The sequence below is a fragment of the Cricetulus griseus genome, chromosome 6 (assembly GCF_003668045.3).
Source record: "Cricetulus griseus strain 17A/GY chromosome 6, alternate assembly CriGri-PICRH-1.0, whole genome shotgun sequence".
NCBI lineage: Eukaryota > Metazoa > Chordata > Mammalia > Rodentia > Cricetidae > Cricetulus > Cricetulus griseus.
This window is the reverse complement of record NC_048599.1, coordinates 147,080,374-147,096,357: the sequence shown is the minus strand read 5'-3', so window position 1 is coordinate 147,096,357 and position 15,984 is coordinate 147,080,374. Positions and strand designations below refer to the sequence as shown.

At 48.5% G+C, this 15,984-nt stretch overlaps 1 protein-coding gene across 3 annotated transcripts in view; it reads right to left on the bottom strand.

The window, feature by feature from the left end:
* Gsn (gelsolin) overlaps positions 1 to 15,984 on the bottom strand; it is a 55,767-nt gene that overhangs the window by 34,172 nt on the left and 5,611 nt on the right. For all 3 annotated transcript variants that reach the window (XM_035446724.1, XM_035446725.1, XM_027423678.2), the window contains exon 2: positions 8,420 to 8,487. The gene's annotated coding sequence lies outside the window, so the exon portion shown is untranslated. The remainder of the gene's footprint in view (positions 1 to 8,419; positions 8,488 to 15,984) is intronic.

The following is a 15,984-nucleotide window of genomic DNA, read 5'->3' as shown; positions in this document are numbered from 1 at the left end:
AGTTCATTCTTCACCAGGATCCAACAGCTGAGCTCCCCAAGCCTACCCTCATAGGGTACAGCGACCGGGCCAGATGGTGTCGCATGCTCCTGCTAATGGCTCCATATGAAGCCCTTATGGTTCCATACTCTCCACAGCTAACAACCCCGACAGTTTCCTTGTGTTGGGCTGTGGCCAAAGCATGAGCTGATGGCCACTGCAGCCTGCAGGCAGAGGTCCCAGAGAGGACAAAGGGGCAGGCATGGGGAAGAGGTAAGAGATGACAGGCCGTGTTCAGGGTGGGATGAAGTGGTCCCTTTCTACAATGATCCAATTTCATTTTCTGAAGAACTTAGTGACAATGCTACCCTGCTGGATGTCTGGAAGGACAGAGGCCTCTGGCTCTGAGTGTGCCACTCAGCTGGTGCCTAGCACCCGTGATGTCCAACCATGGCCCCTCAGCACCTGCAGCTCACTTGCTCCATACCCTCCTTTGACCTCTACTTAGTGTTTACTTTCAAAGAGAAGGACAGCTGGGGGGTTCCAACCAAGGCCAGAGACAGGGTGGTGGCTAGTCCAGGGGAAGGTGACTGTCTTGGGAAGGGCCTCTCCCTACACCTGAAGAGCCAGCCTTCCTATCTACTTGGAGAATCTCTTTCCTCTATGGACTTACTGCTCTGTCCACTCAAAAGAACACAGATGCCAACATTCACAAACTGAGTATGACAAGAAACTCAACCACTCTGAACTTCACTGCCCTTGGACATAGAATGGCCAGACTTATGTCACAGATTGCTAGATCTACTATTAATTAAATTTTTTTTAATTCCAGAAAAAAAAAACTTCAATGGAGAGATGAAGGCCAGGGGCTAGCAAGGATCAGAGAAGGACTCACAAGATCTCATGTTCAGTAGGCCGGTGGCCACCACTGCTCTAGACCCCTCCAGGACCCCACTACAGACAGGACTCCCCAGTGTGGCCGTCTATGCTCTGGTGCCCACGTGCCCTAAGCATCATAGCTCAGTGACCACCGGGACATCCAGGCTCTGTAAGACTTCAGCTCCCTGCCTCGGGAACCCTGGAAACCAGCTATGTGACCTTGGTCCTGCAACTTGTTCAGAAGAAACAGAATAAAATGGTACCGAGAGGGCTCAAGAAACTGTTGCCTACAACCCCGCAGCCTCCTCCTCGGCAGCTCCCACAGCAGCTGTTAGCAATCTACACTCAGGCCCCAACAGTGGTGTAGCTCTCTCCCCAAAGGCCTGGAGGCAGCCAAGGAGCCAAGAAGAAGAAGAATGGGGAGAGGAAAATTACTGGTGCTGGCCCCAGCCAGTGCGGGGCGGGGGTCTGGCTTGGAGAGAAGGGAGCTGGGGGCCTGGCAGGCTCTTCCTGAACCATGGGCTTGGCCCCATTCCTTGACCCCTGTCTGAGCTAAAGGGATAATGGGCGTACTTGGGGCCCCAGTACTCTGGAACATGCCTACTCTTAGGCATCCAGGAGCAGGAGGAAACAGGCAGGCTTTGTGAGGTAGAGAACGGAAAAGGCTCCTGCCTGCTTGCTGGGCCCCAGGTCCTACCATGATAGAGTCCACGGAGCCTCGGAAGCCATAACTGCCAGAGCTCAAGTACCAGGGTCTTCCAACCAGCTCTTATATGCTGTACCACACCCAATGTCACATACACATCATGTGACTACTCACACTCCAGGCCTTTGTGTTCCTCAGACCTTGTGCCTAGGATCTACTTTGCAGCTTAATTTATGTCCCTCTTGCCTTCTGTCATGATTCAGTCACAGATACACCCCGCTACGTGCTGTTGTCTGTATCCACCTGATCCTGTCTCAGCCCTTGGAAATGAAACATGCCCTATCCTTGTTTGGGATCCATAAGTGATGGTCCTTACCTCAGGGATATTCACAGCCTAAGGAGCAGGGGCAATATGATGTCATAGTTAAGGACACACTCCCCAGCCTCTGTCATCACGTGACCTTGCCAAAGTAACTCGTCCTGTCAGTGCCTTGCCTTCTTCAGCTCCAGAATGTTAGGACAGTAACATTTACTTGACAGGGCTGTGTACATTAAAGTAAATAGCACACTGGTGTGCATCCCAACACTTGATATACTAGGTAAGTGCTTTGGAATGTTGCCCGAGTCTGCGTGTGGTGCTCCAGGGCCCACATGCCCCTTGTCCACTGTGCATGAGACACTGCATGCTGGGGGAATCCTAACAGACTGCAAGAGGGTGCAGTGATCCCTTCTCATAGAAGGAATCCTATGCTCAGAGCAGGATGACAATTTGCACAGGGCCAGAAAGGGGAAGAGGGGATAGACACAGATAATCAAAAGGGGAGGCTAGACATAGATGCTGATGGGGCGGGGAGGGGGGGGGTTAGACACAGACGCTGATTAGCTGTAGGAAGTGGAGGAAAGACTGCAAGCAGGCAATACAAGGGATCTTTCTGGAGTAATGAAAATGTTCTTGCCAGGTGTGGTGGCTCATGCCATTAACTCCAGCACTCAGGAAGCAGAGGCAGGTGGAGCTCAATGAGTTCCAGGCCAGACTGGTCTACAGAGCAAGTTTCTGGGAAGCCAGGGCTACATAGAGAAACTGTCTCTAAAAAAGGAAGGAGGGAGAGAAGGAGGGAGGGAGGGAGGGAGAGAGGGAGGGAGGGAGGGAGGGAGGAGGGAGGGAGGGAAGAAAAGAAAAGTCTCTCAAGCATGATTGTGGAAATGGCTGTAAAACTCCAAATTCAATAGGAATCAGGGTCCATGAAAATGGGGGGGTTATACATAGAGAAACCCTATGTAAATTTAATCAGTTATGTGAATTATTTCCCAGGAATGTTGTTGTGGGAACAAAAGTCCTTGTATTTAGCTGGGGACCAGGAGCTTTCCATTGTCGACTACCTGAAGCCCAGCTGAGAGTAGCCTAGAGGCACTGACAGTAGAGGGTGGCTGTGAACATCTCCATACACGGAGGTAGGCAGGCATAACTATTGGGAGAGCTTGGAAAAAGTACCAACTCCCAAGCCCAGCCCCAGCCTTGGAATGTGTAGAATTGGGTGGGGTCCAGAAACTCAATTCTAAGGGTCAGCTGCCAATGGGAATCACTTGGCAAAACCATACTTGGGGAAACTGAGGCTAAGCAGGGAAGGGGGCCTGTTGGGTCTGGTTGATCAAACATCAGGACAGCTGGGACTAACTGGTCCCCCTTCCTGTTTTTGTTTTCTTTTTTCCTTTCCCTGTGCCTCCCTCCCAGGGCAGGCCTCCCCCTGCCATCAGCTGTGACTCAGAACTCTGAGTCATTGTGGCACCACAGAAGGAACTTCTTAAGAAAAACAAACCCTTACACAGAGCTCCCTGGATCTTGGGAACAGAATAGGCCCAGTGGGCTGGGAGGAGGAGACAGAAAGGTCAGGGCAGTGTGGGAGGCCAGGGCTCCCCAAACCTGACTGTTCTCAGCCACTGACGTGTCCAGGGTACTACATAAGGAGCCTCAGTGTCCTCACCTGCAAATAAAACCTTCGGAACGCAAGCTCCATGTGCAGCAGGCATCACAAGAAGTGTGTGTGTTTCTGTGTGAGTGCAGATGTGTGTGTGTGTGAGCAGATGTGTGTGTCTATGTGCAGATGTGTGTGCAGATATGTATGCAGGTATGTGCCTCTGTGTGTGTGTGTGTGTGTGTGTGTGTGTGTATGCAGATGTGTGTTACATGTGTATGCAGATGTGCGTATGCAGGTATGTACGTGTGTGTAGATGTGTGTGTGTGTTTGTTCAGATGTGTGTGCCTGTTACCCTCTCCTTTGCTCCTTTAAAAATCCACCTACATAGGCTGGGGAGATAGTGCAGTGGTTAAGAGCACTGCTGCTCTTGCAGAGGACCTGAGTTCAGCTCCCAACACTAAAGGGCAGCTCACAAGCATCCATAACTCCAGTTGCAGGGGATCCAAAGCTCTCTTCTGGTCTCTTTAGCACCAGGGCCGAATATAGTGCTGAAGAGATGTAGGCAAAACATACAAAATAAAAATAAATACATTTTATTTTTTATTCTTATTTTTTAAGATTTATTTACTTTGATGTTTACCGGTGTTCTGCCTGCATATGTCTCTGCACCAAGTGCATGTAGTGCCCTTGGAGGCCAGAAGAGGGCATCAGAACAAGCAGAGAGCCTAACTGGTAGCTAAACTGTGGCCTGGCCTGAACAGGTTTCAAAGAGCCCCTCAATTCCCTGCTGCTCACCATTCCCCCTAGGGCTTCTGCCTCAGCCATCACTGGACAGGGAAGAAGGGATAAGGCCTCCTGACATAGGCCAGGCTGATCACAGGGCCTATAAATAGGACCCTGTGGCTTGGCCTGAAATAGCTATGCCAGGCCGAGCTCCACAGGCATCAGAGCACAAACAGTCCTTCTCCCCCACACAGTTAGCCAAAACCTCTTCAGGAAGCCATGTTCATGGTCCTTGGAGACAGAGGATTTGAGCAAAGAACCCCACCCACCTCATATGGATACTGGCCCTAGACCTTGGCTCCTTTTTCTGCTTCTTACTTCCATTGCAGAAGCCTGGGACTCAGTTTCCCAAAGTGTGAACTACGGAGGTTGATGTGTGCCCTTGGGCCCTTCATCCAGGATGCTCTTGGTCTGTCTGTGACACCCCCACCTCTCAAATACCTATTTCATTGTGTCCTGTCCCACTCAACTTGGAAATTGTATTCTATCATTGTTTTTAACGTTATTTCAGTGCTGGGAACCAATCCCAGGCAAGCACTCTATTGTCTGAGCTACAGCCACAGCCCTGTGGCACATTTCAAATTAAATATTGTTGTTGTTATTGTTGTCTAGGATTTTTAAGGATCTTGCCACCCTGAGTGCTAAGTGCAAAGAATGAAGAGTCGAACAAGTCCTGACCAGCCCCCATGCCCAGTCTTGGGCCAGATACCAGTGCAAAAGGCATTTCCAGCCCCACCCCCCAAAATAATCCCAGTGGCCTCTGTGAGCGTTGCTGGGAACATCGTGTTTCTGGTTCAGACTGCAGACTTATAGACAAAGAGGATTCCCCACGGGCAGCTTGTGACCTGGGCAGGGCCTCAACCTTACAGGAAAGGCTCCCCAGCCGTGCCATGTACACGAATATGCTGCAGAACATCCTTCCCAGCTCACTCTCAATCACCATCCACACCCTACTTCATGGATACAGAAAACAAAGCTGAGAGGCGTGTTCCGGTCTGAGAGACACTAACTCAGACTCTTACTCCTAGAGTCCAGGGCTGCAGTGCTGACTCAAGTCAGCCTAGCTGGACAGTGGGATCAAAACCAGACAAGAACAAAGAACAGAGAGAGCCAGGTAGGATATTCCTGTGTGTGTGTGTGTGTGTGTGTGTGTGTGTGTGTGTCTGTCTGTCTGTCTGTCTGTCTGTCTGTTTGTGTGTATGTCTATGTGTTTTTGTCTGTGTGTCTGTGTCTGTGTGTATGTGTGTGGCTGTGTGTTTGTCTGTGTGTCTGTCTATGTGTGTGTGTATGTATGTATGTGTGTATGTTTGTGTGTGTGTGTGTCTGTCTGTCTGTCTGTCTGTCTGTCTGTGGGTGTCTGTATGTCTGTGTGTATGTGTGTGTCTGTTTGTGTGTATGTCTATGTGTTTATGTCTGTGTGTCTGTGGCTGTGTGTATGTGTGTGGCTGTGTGTTTGTGTGTCTGTGTGTGTGTGTGTGTGTATATGTATGTGTGTATGTTTGTGTGTGTGTGTGTATGTGTGTGTGTGTGTATGTATGTATGTGTGTGTGTGTATGTTTGTGTGTGTGTGTGTCTGTCTGTCTGTCTGTCTGTCTGTCTGTGGGTGTCTGTATGTCTGTGTGTATGTGTGTGTCTGTTTGTGTGTATGTCTATGTGTTTATGTCTGTGTGTCTGTGTCTGTGTGTATGTGTGTGGCTGTGTGTTTGTGTGTCTGTCTGTGTGTGTGTGTGTGTGTGTGTATGTATGTGTGTATGTTTGTGTGTGTGTGTGTGTGTATGTGTGTGTGTGTGTGTGTATGTATGTGTGTGTGTGTGTGTGTGTGTATGTTTGTGTGTGTGTGTGTGTGTGTGTGTGTGTGTGTCTGTTTCATGAAAGGAAGTGACAGGGCTTCACTGGTAACACACGTTCTCTCCTACGAGATTCCAGCACTGCCCTCCCTGACCCACCCTCCTCTTTGCTTGCCACCAACTGACTGCTCTGAAACACCATCAATCAAGTCACTCCTCTCCTCAACAGCCATCTATGGCTCCCAATGACTAGAAAACTGAAGGTCTCTCCAGACACCTCCTCACCTCCTGCCACTCTCACCTCAGTCTCCAGAGATGACTCACTAGTCCTCAGGCATATAGGGCTCCTCCAGGTGACTAGCTCTCTGCACATAATCCTTTTGCCTAGAACACCCAATTCCCCATCGTAGCCCAGTGCTCATCTAATAGCAGGAAAAGCTGACTGGCCCCATGGTGTCTTCGAAAACATCTGGGTGCGGGCCACCATTGTCTCCCTCAGGGATTACAGTGGCTCTCCTCTTGCAGTTCACCACCTGTTCCAGAAGTCAGCAAGGGCTGGCTGGGAAAGGGTGGGAGGTGGGGGCAAAAAGCCAAGAGAATCCTGGGAAGGTGCACGTTCCCTAGGACTTCTCAACATCAGGTCTCACATGAAGCATCAGGGCACTTTCAGTGAGGAAAACCCTAAAACAACACCATGCAGGGTCATTAGGTGTGTGTGTGTGTGTGTGTGTGTGTGTGTGTGTGTGTGTGATGGTTCCACTAATGAAGTTCTCCAAGTCTCCCATTGGAACGCTCCTAACAGCCTCCAGTACCCTGGAGTAAAATCCACAGTCAAGGGCAGCATGGCCTGGAAGCATCCGGTCCCTTCCCTGGCCACTCCCCATTCCCTCTGAGGGATGCTCTCCCTTCCTAGCTCACCCTGCCAGCTTGCTCTCAGGCTTCTCTGCCCTGTCCAGAGAAGCGCCTCCCTCCCAGCTGTTCCCTTAAGCCACCCGATCCTCCTCCAGTGAAGAAAAAAACGAAGCCATGGCAGGCATAACCATCTAACAAGACCCAGGAGGTATGGAAAGGTTTTATTCAGGTGCGGTGAGGCAGCTCAGGAAAAGGGCAGTACAGCCTTCCAGCAGCAAGGGAGAGTGTTCTAGATGGAGAAGAACCAATGTGCCAGAGACTTGGGACACAGGTATCTGAGGATCTGATGGGAGGACACACCAGTGCGCCTTGCTTACACCCAAGTTCATGGAGGTGAGGTGAGGCAGCTGCAGTGTGGGGGACAGAGGAGCCACAGGGGTGAACAGGCAGACGACTCCTGAGACATTCAGATAGGCCCGAGCAGGCCTGGCCCTGGCCCTGTGGTGTTCTCAGAAGTTAGGCAGGCAGGCAGATTGTAAGGGCCTCGTGACAAGGCTAGCAAAAGCATACACAGAAAGGGACACCCCAGCTTATGGACTGTCAGAAGCAGGCATCCCAGAAGTCAGATGTGAGCCTCCAGTGGCAGCTGAGGCAAGGCCAGGCCTCTGGGCCTAGAGAACCTTCTAGAAACCCCTGGCTCCAAGGACCAAGTACCTTGATGAGCACCAATGGCTCTCTCATCTAGACTTTAAGAGGGACAGAGTTGTGGTCAACTCCTGTCACTGCCCAGAAGCTGGGTGGAGGATTGGGCAATGCAGGCAAGCAACACAGGTTGGAGGGCACTTTCCTTTCTCCTCACACAATTGGAAGTTCTATTTTGTTCAGGCTGAAAAGCTCTCAAAGTGACCCTCCTGGCTTTGCAACTCACACAGGCATCTACAGGCCTGTTAGATCCCCCACCACCACCTTGATAGACAAGGAGAAGACCGAATGCACCTGCCTTACAGGAGGAAAAGCCCAGGACCCACTTGTGAGCGAATCTGGGTCTCCTGGCTTGTTGCCCAGCACTCTGCGCTCTATTCAGCTCCTGAGTGCATTGCAACTCAGACTCACCCAGGAATCTGATAGGTGGGCCCACCCACCGTGCCAGCCAGGTGGCGATGAGTCATCCACCCTCCCATGACTCACACTCCTCAGGTGCCTCCTAAGGTCAACAAACCGGGGACTTGGTGGCCACAACCCAACTTCTTCCACCTCTCCACAACCTGCAGGGAGAGCTTCTACCTCTCTTCCTCGAGGGAACCTACCCCACCATAGAGCTCCCAGAAGGCTTGAGAACACCGCAAGCAAGAAGCACAGCCTGGGTGGGAGCCGGCAAGGGACTCTCAGCCTGCCTCACCCTGCCTTCAGGACCACCCTCACCTGCCTTCCGCTTGGTGAGGAGCAGAGATAATAAATCAGTATGGCCACCAGAAGGAAACCTTTCAATCCACAGAGGCTGTTCAGATTTCCACTCAGGATTCATCTAGATGCCCCAGGACACTAGGTGGGCAGTGGCTCTGTGTTGTTCTACCTACCTTACAGGGTTGTGCAAGGAGAAGAGAGCCACTCCGTGAGGAGATGCTGTAACAGCTGCTGATGGTACCTGGAAAGGGACCCAAGAATCTGTGTCAATGTCTGAGGTCACATGGGTAAATCCCATCTACCCTCATATCTCTAGCAAGGACATAATCACTTCCTGCCAGTGCTGCCCACACCTGCTGTGAAGGGTTAACCAGCCAATAGTGGACCTCAGGATGTCAGGCTATGAACTCCTTGGAGTAACTGTTTCACTCTGAGGCTGTGGCCCAGTACGACCTGGCAAACGCCACCTCCAAAGCATGTTAAAAGAGGGGCTGAACGACCATCCTATCTATCCTAATCCCAGACCAATGGTGGGCTGTACAGCTGAGCCTTCTGGCCCCTGCCTTCCAGGAACAACCTAGAACTTCAATTCTATACATCACTACTGAAAGTCCCAGTCAGCTCCCTGTGGGGAGCAGCCAAGAAGGCTAGCTCCTGCCCACTCTAGAAGATCTTGCTACCCAAACCAGCTTTTTCCAGCCAAGGGGAGAGTTAGGACCCCAAAACAATGGGGCCTCACAGGCTCCTGAGATGAGGATACAACAGCCCCTTCTTTTTCCTTTCCTTTTTTTTTTTTCTTTTTTTTTTTTTTTTTTTTTGTGTGTGTGTGTATGTGCGTGTCCGGGGGAATTGGAGTTAAATGGTACCTCTGTGGGCCTTCCTCAACTATCTTGCAGAAAATCCCTAATTCTTAGAGGCACCAAAGCACATGGGGCTGGGGGTTGTTTTTTAAAATGACAGACAACTATGCACATTTATTAACTCCAAGCCAGTCTCACCTGTTCCCTTGGGGGTGGGGGCTGCATATGTTCCCAAGTGTACCTTCTTTGTCACACTTCCCATTCAGCAAGAAGTGCCCCCAGCCACTATCTCCCATCCACATAAGGGTCCAGGCATCACCCCTCACAAGCTCCAGTTCACAGTGACTTCCAATTACTTCCTGCCAGTTCAGCCTCTGACTACACCAGAACACACCTCCACTCTCCCTCCCCACTGTCACCTCTCAGCTGAACGAACAGTCCATCTCTGACTCACTCACAGTGCAAACCTCCTCAGAGCAGGCCCAGACCACATCACTGGGTTACTCAGACTCTGCTGTGGCTCCAGTCTAGGACCCTTTATCTACCTTTCAATGTCTACTCTCTGTGGTCTGTCATGGCCAACCACTTGAAACCACAGTTCTCATCCATTGCCATCTGTGCCTGCCGGACTCCAGCCAGCCAGTGTGTTCCATCCCTTGTGTCCTCTGCCACACTAAACTGAAGCAGTCTATTTCTGTATAGGTCTCTCCCAGGAAGCTAAGTTCTGTTTATGCTGCCCCAGATCCTGGCTCCCTGCAGCTCTGGATGCTCCTGGGAGAAGCCAGGGAACAATATGCTTGCACACACGTCTGGCACGCATACTCCAGGCACATTCCCACAGAGCTTGCTCACAGTACAGATGCTGCCACCTATGGGCAAGAAAAGCACTACACTCTTTCTGGAATGGACACACATCAAGGACCACCCCAGCTAAATCTAAGTTTGTGGGTTCCCCTTCTGAAAAAGCTATAGCAACTCAAAAACAAGATTTGCAAGCTGCTGATACTACAAAGTCTCCACCCACATGCTCCCAATGGAACAAGAAAGGGAGGGTTTCTGTTGCAACCCCCACCAGGCCAGCTGCAGGCCGCTTGTTCTGAGTCAGCCTGCACCAACTACCCCAGAGTTCAGGGAGAAGGCAGCTCCCAAGAGTCAGGCTGTCCACCAAGAAAAGGCTAGCCTCTGGGCAAGGTGCTCACTGACAGTCAGTGTGCAAGCCACCAGGGGACCTCCATCTAGGCTGCTAGGAGGGAGAGTTCTGCTTCGTGGGTGGTGGAGGCTGCAGCAGCGGCTTTTCTTATCCCCTGCCGAGTCACCAGGAGGACTTTTGGACTTGATGTCCAGTCATACCAAAGATTCAAATGGCCGCCTCCAGTGACAAGTTGTCATTCTCTGTACACCTACCAGTTATCAGACTCTACAGGGAACACAGGAAGTCTGCTAAGCAGTTATCACAATGCTCATCTTTTCAAGGGCGACCCCAGGCTCAGAGAGGTGAAGAAAGATGCCATAGGTCTGGTCACACAGCAAGGCAGCTCCCAGTAAGTCAGACTGCTGCTCTTGGGTCTGGCTTTTATTCAGTATCAAGCTGTAAATAAGACTAAGCTTCTTGCTCACTTGGAGAAAGACCTGAAGCTTTGGTTGCTCAGTTTACAGAGGGCTTCTGCAGAGGGCTACAGGGTAGCCCTCTAAGCCACGACAGGCCACTACTGTCTCTTGTTTTTTATTGTTGTTTTCCCTTCCTTTCTTCTTTCTGTTTTTTTTTTTTTTGTTTGTTGGTTGGTTGGTTTATTGGTTTAAAAATTCTTAGCTCAGGGCCATATGAAAATAGACTGAGTGCCCCTAGCAACAGCGGTCATTCACATATTTACTGAGAACAGTATTTATCATCTTAAGTGTAAACCTTTCTGGTAGAGATGTTTATCAAGGCCACATTGCAGGACTTTCAGCTGTTCTCTCCCTTCAGAGCTTCCCACTGAGTCAGTCTCTCCTCTTGAAGGTCCCTACCTCTCCACCTCTCCATGACTTTGCAGGAAACTATTTCAACAACTGCTCACATTCTCGGAACAGTGAAATAAAGTCTGGCCCAGAGTTGGAAGAGAAGAGGGAGGCAGATAGGATGGGTAGAAGGAATCTCCAAGGTGAGACATTGAAAGACCTGAGTTGGGGCAGCTTATTGGTGGAATGCTTGCCCAGTAAGCACAAGGCTCTGTGTCCTACACCCAGCTCTGAAGAAAACAAAAAAGTACCTGAATCTAGACTGGCTGCTTATGCCTTACTGATAGAATTAACTTTTAGATATTTATCTTAAATTGACTATAATTGATTGTCCACCCCTTTTTTACTGAGGGCCTCATTTATCTCAGGCTGGCCTTGAATTCAAGACACAGCCAAAGATCTTGAATTTTTGATCTTCCTGCCCACTTTACACAGGTGAGCATCACCACACCCACTATATACAGGTATGCACTACTTCACCCACCTTAGCATGCTGGGGATCTAACTCAGAGCTGCATGCATGCTAGATAAGCTAGATAAGCTAGATAAGCATTCACTGTTGGTTTAGAATCTTCCAGTTCAGTGTGACCCCTGGACTGACAGCATCAGCATCAGCTGGGAGCTCATTAGAATGCAGATTCCAGGACCCAATCCAGCCCTAAGGAATCATCCACCTACATTTTCACTGAATCCCTGGGTGACTGTGGACATGCTAAGTCTGGGAGATTCTTCAGAACATCATTCCTGTCTACTTTCAAATCATTAGACATCTAAGGTGTCACAGTTTCACCTCCCTGATCTCAGATCTGCAGAATGGACAGACCACACCTTCACTTGATCTTGAGATCTGATCCTAGCCAGGTAGGAAAGATGACTTGGGAGGAGAGGAGAAGGCAGCATTCCTATTTCACAGAGGAGTGGGAGCCAAGTTAGAGAACCAGGCCAGACAGGTGGGCAAATGACTCACCCAAGCTCAGCAGCCAAGATGAGCTAAGGGTATGTCCATGGCCAAATTCTCCGATCTTCCCAGGCCTTGGGTTGAACAGTAACTGAAATAATTTTGTTTAGATGTGTACTTTTGAAATACCACAAGAGACGGCACTCAGGGAGCTAGGTGGGTGTTTGTGGAAACATGCTCACTCTCTCAGGGCGTGGGAACCCCTGGTCTGTAAAGAAGAGGTGGACTACATAGTTCCTGAGACCTGCAGAGTGAAGAGGTGGACTAGACAGTTCCTGGGACCTGCAGAGCGAAGAGGTGGACTAGACAGTTCCTGGGACCCATCTCTATAGGTCAGATGGGGAAACTTGTCAGGTGAGAAGGCAGTCAAGAGTGGCACCTTCAGTGTCACCACAGACACAGTCTCAGGGTTGGGAACACAAAGGTTGGTGCTACAGTCCCAGAGAGCAGCTTGGCATGGGCACGGTACAGATGCTTATGGTAGTGAGGAAACTGAGGCCTCCAAAGTTGCCAGGCTTCTCCTAAAGCCAAGAATCTTTCCTTTTAGCTGCTAACAATGTGGTGTAACAGGGGCCTAGGAATTGGGATTCTTCCAGGAAAATTCCATGTGGACAATGGAGATGGGCCACCTACAGGATGGGCCATCCTGACACCAAGAGAAACTCTGTTAATATGAAGATTTCCTAGCTTTGTTTTTCCTCTGCATTTTGCCATTCTGCTAGGAACCAGGTGGAGATGGACTAGAGGACCCACCTCAGTTTTAGACAAAACCACAAATAAATTAACTTTCCATCTCTCTATAGACTGTGATTTTCTCGTAATGTGGAGGACCTTTGGGACCCATGTGTGGGCCTAATGGCAGGATGTTAAGTCCTACAGTTCTCTGTACAGTGAAAACACAATACAGGAATATTCAGATGTATGCCGATGAGTGATGTGGGAATTTTCAGTCCCTTAACAAATACTATGTTCTGCGTTACACAGGTAGTCATTACAAAAAGGATTCAGCTTGGGCTTTGACCGGAAGGCCTCCAGGGCACCATGCTTCCCACAGCAGAATGCCATGAGCCTCCTGTCGGAGAGTGCAATGAAGCCAGGAGAGGTAGGAAAAACAAAACCTTGCATGTCCATTTAAATTTGAACTGCAGATATGCATTGATTTTCCTTTGTAAGAATGCCCTAAATACTGCAGGAAGGATAGTAATACTAAATAATCACTCATTCTTTATCTGAAATTCTAATTTAACTAGCATCCTGTTTTCTTAGTTAGTTGCTAAATATGGCCACCCAAGGGCAGAGTCTGAGATTTCACATTTCTTTCTTTTTCTTTTTCTTTCTTTCTTTTCTTTCTTTTTTTTTTTTTTTTTTGGTTTTTCGAGACAGGGTTTCTCTGTGGCTTTGGAGGCTGTCCTGGAACTAGCTCTTGTAGACCAGGCTGGTCTCGAACTCACAGAGATCTGCCTGCCTCTGCCTCCCGAGTGCTGGGATTAAAGGCATGCACCACCAACGCACATTTCTCAAAAGCTCCCCAATGCAGCCCTGGTGCGTTTAAAATATCACTTCCCACTCTGAAAATGGAATTTTATGCAACCACGAATTCTACAAGTTTTTAAAAAGACCATTTAAAGAGTCAGGTAGATAGTTCCCAGCTTCTAAAGGAATGTTCTAGAACAAAGTATTCTCGTGATTTTGTAGAGAAATAGTCTGGGAAAGTGCAAAAGGGACAGAGTCTAAGCTAGCCGGTGAAAATCCCTCTCTGAATGACACAGCTCAACTGGCTTCCACTTCCTGACCTGAAGGTCAAGAAGCCAATAACACGTGACCATACAAAGACCCTTACCCTTCTGCTCCAGCTCCAGGGTGCTTTGAATTGATAAGAAAACATCAATTCTGAGAGTCTGAATGATCTACACTGGGGAAGCACCATGTCGGCATGTCTCAGAACCGTAAGAAGGGGCGGGGGCTAGGGCATAGTGGCAAGAACAACTGGGCACTCTGGTGCATGACTGTAATCCTAGCACTTGTAATGGAGGTAAGCATTCAGGGCCATACTCAGCTACACAGCGCTTTCAAGGCCAGCCTGGGCTATAGGAAACCCTGTCCTAACAGCAAACAAAAATTTACAGAGCTAGTGTTGAAATCTGAACTTTACCCTTTACCAAAGCACAGAGGTGGTCCATTCAAGGTCTGAACCGAAAGTGCAAAGTTCCCTCTTCAGAGAGGTGATCCACTCCGGGTCCAAATTGCAAGTGCAAACTGGAAAGAGAGCCACGTTCCCTCGGCTCATTGGCCGAGAACTTCAACTCCACCCTTTTCTGATACTGGACTATGCAAAAGGATTTACTGAGAGAATGGGTTAAGTCTGAGGTTTCAGGAAAATGGTCTATAGACCTTCTGCAGGACAGCTAGACTCCTGATAGCCAGCTATAGTGCTCCTTCAAAACTGGGATTTCCCCACCAATGGTGGTAAAGACACAGGACCACTCATGAACCCCTGCCCCACTTCTGAATAACAAGTTGTCAAAATGTAGCAAAAGCTATCAAATGTCTCACAACTGAGCCAGGAATGCCATTTGTAATAATGAAGGAAGAACACAAGGACAAGAGGTGGCTCCGTGGATCCAAGCAATTGCTGTCATGCCCGATGCCCCCCATGGTGGAGAGAACATACTCCATAAAGCTGTCTTGTGTTCCCTGCCTTGGAATGCTCGAGTGCACACACACACACACACACACACACACACACACACACACACACAAATAAATGTAAATAAAAATTTTAAAAGAACATATAAAAACATTACTCACTAGGGTGTTCAGCATGGTATTGTTTATGAACAGCCAAAATGTGTGATGTTAGATGATTGTTAAGTGAAGGTACCTACCTGTTTACTAAGGGTGGAATAACAGTGATAAAAATCAAGTTAGCAATCATCACTTTTATAATTTACAAAAAACAGGGCTGAGAGTATGGTAAAGACATTGTCTAGCACGTATAAAACCTTGAGTTTGATACTAACACCAAGAAAGAAAAGGAAAAAGTTAAAAATAAACATAAATTAAATATACTATTGTTGTAGAATATTAGTTTAAGATGTGTTACATTTATTTATGCTGTAGAATATTTGTTTAACAATGCAAAGATAGCCAGGCCTTGGTGGCACACGCCTTTAATCCCAACACTCGGGAGGCAGAGGCAGGCCGATCTCTGTGAGTTCGAGACCAGCCTGGTCTACAAGAGCTAGTTCCAGGACAGCCTCCAAAGCCACAGAGAAACCCTGTCTCGGAAGAAAAAAAAATAATGCAAAGATATGTTCTTTAATGTTGCATTTGTTTAACTGTGTAAAGCTGTGTTACTGTGCCGTCTAAAACATCTCATTCATCTAATAAATAGCTGAACGGCCAATAGCTAGGCAGGAGAGGGAACTGGGTGGGGCTGGCAGGCAGAGAGAATAAATAGGAGAAATCTAGAGAAGAGGGAGGAGTGAGAAAAGGAGGTAGAGGAGGACACTAGGAGCCAGACACATAGACACACAGCCAGCCATGGAGTAAAAAGGAAAGAAAGACATATAGGATAAAGAAAGGGGGAAAAGCCCAGAAGCAAAATGTAGTTAAAGAGAAACAGGATAATTTCAGTTAGAAAAGCTGGGGTAGAAACAAGTCAAGCTAAGGCTGGGCATTCATAAGTAGGAATAAGTCTCTGTGTATTTATTTGGGAGCTGGGTGGTGGGTCCCCAAAGAGAAAAAAAAAAGCCAACAACAACAAAAAAAAAACCTAAATACTAACATTTTAATCTTCTGGCCCATAAGAGTAAGAGTTTATGCAGCATAAACACACACTGGCCTATTTAGGTATAGTAACCCTGAGAAGACTCTTAACAGTTTAAAGAACCTTTCATGAGAAAATATTTATATTATCATATTGAGAAAAAAGCAAAAAGGACAGAAAATTATACACACAGTATGACCATCATGTGGTGTT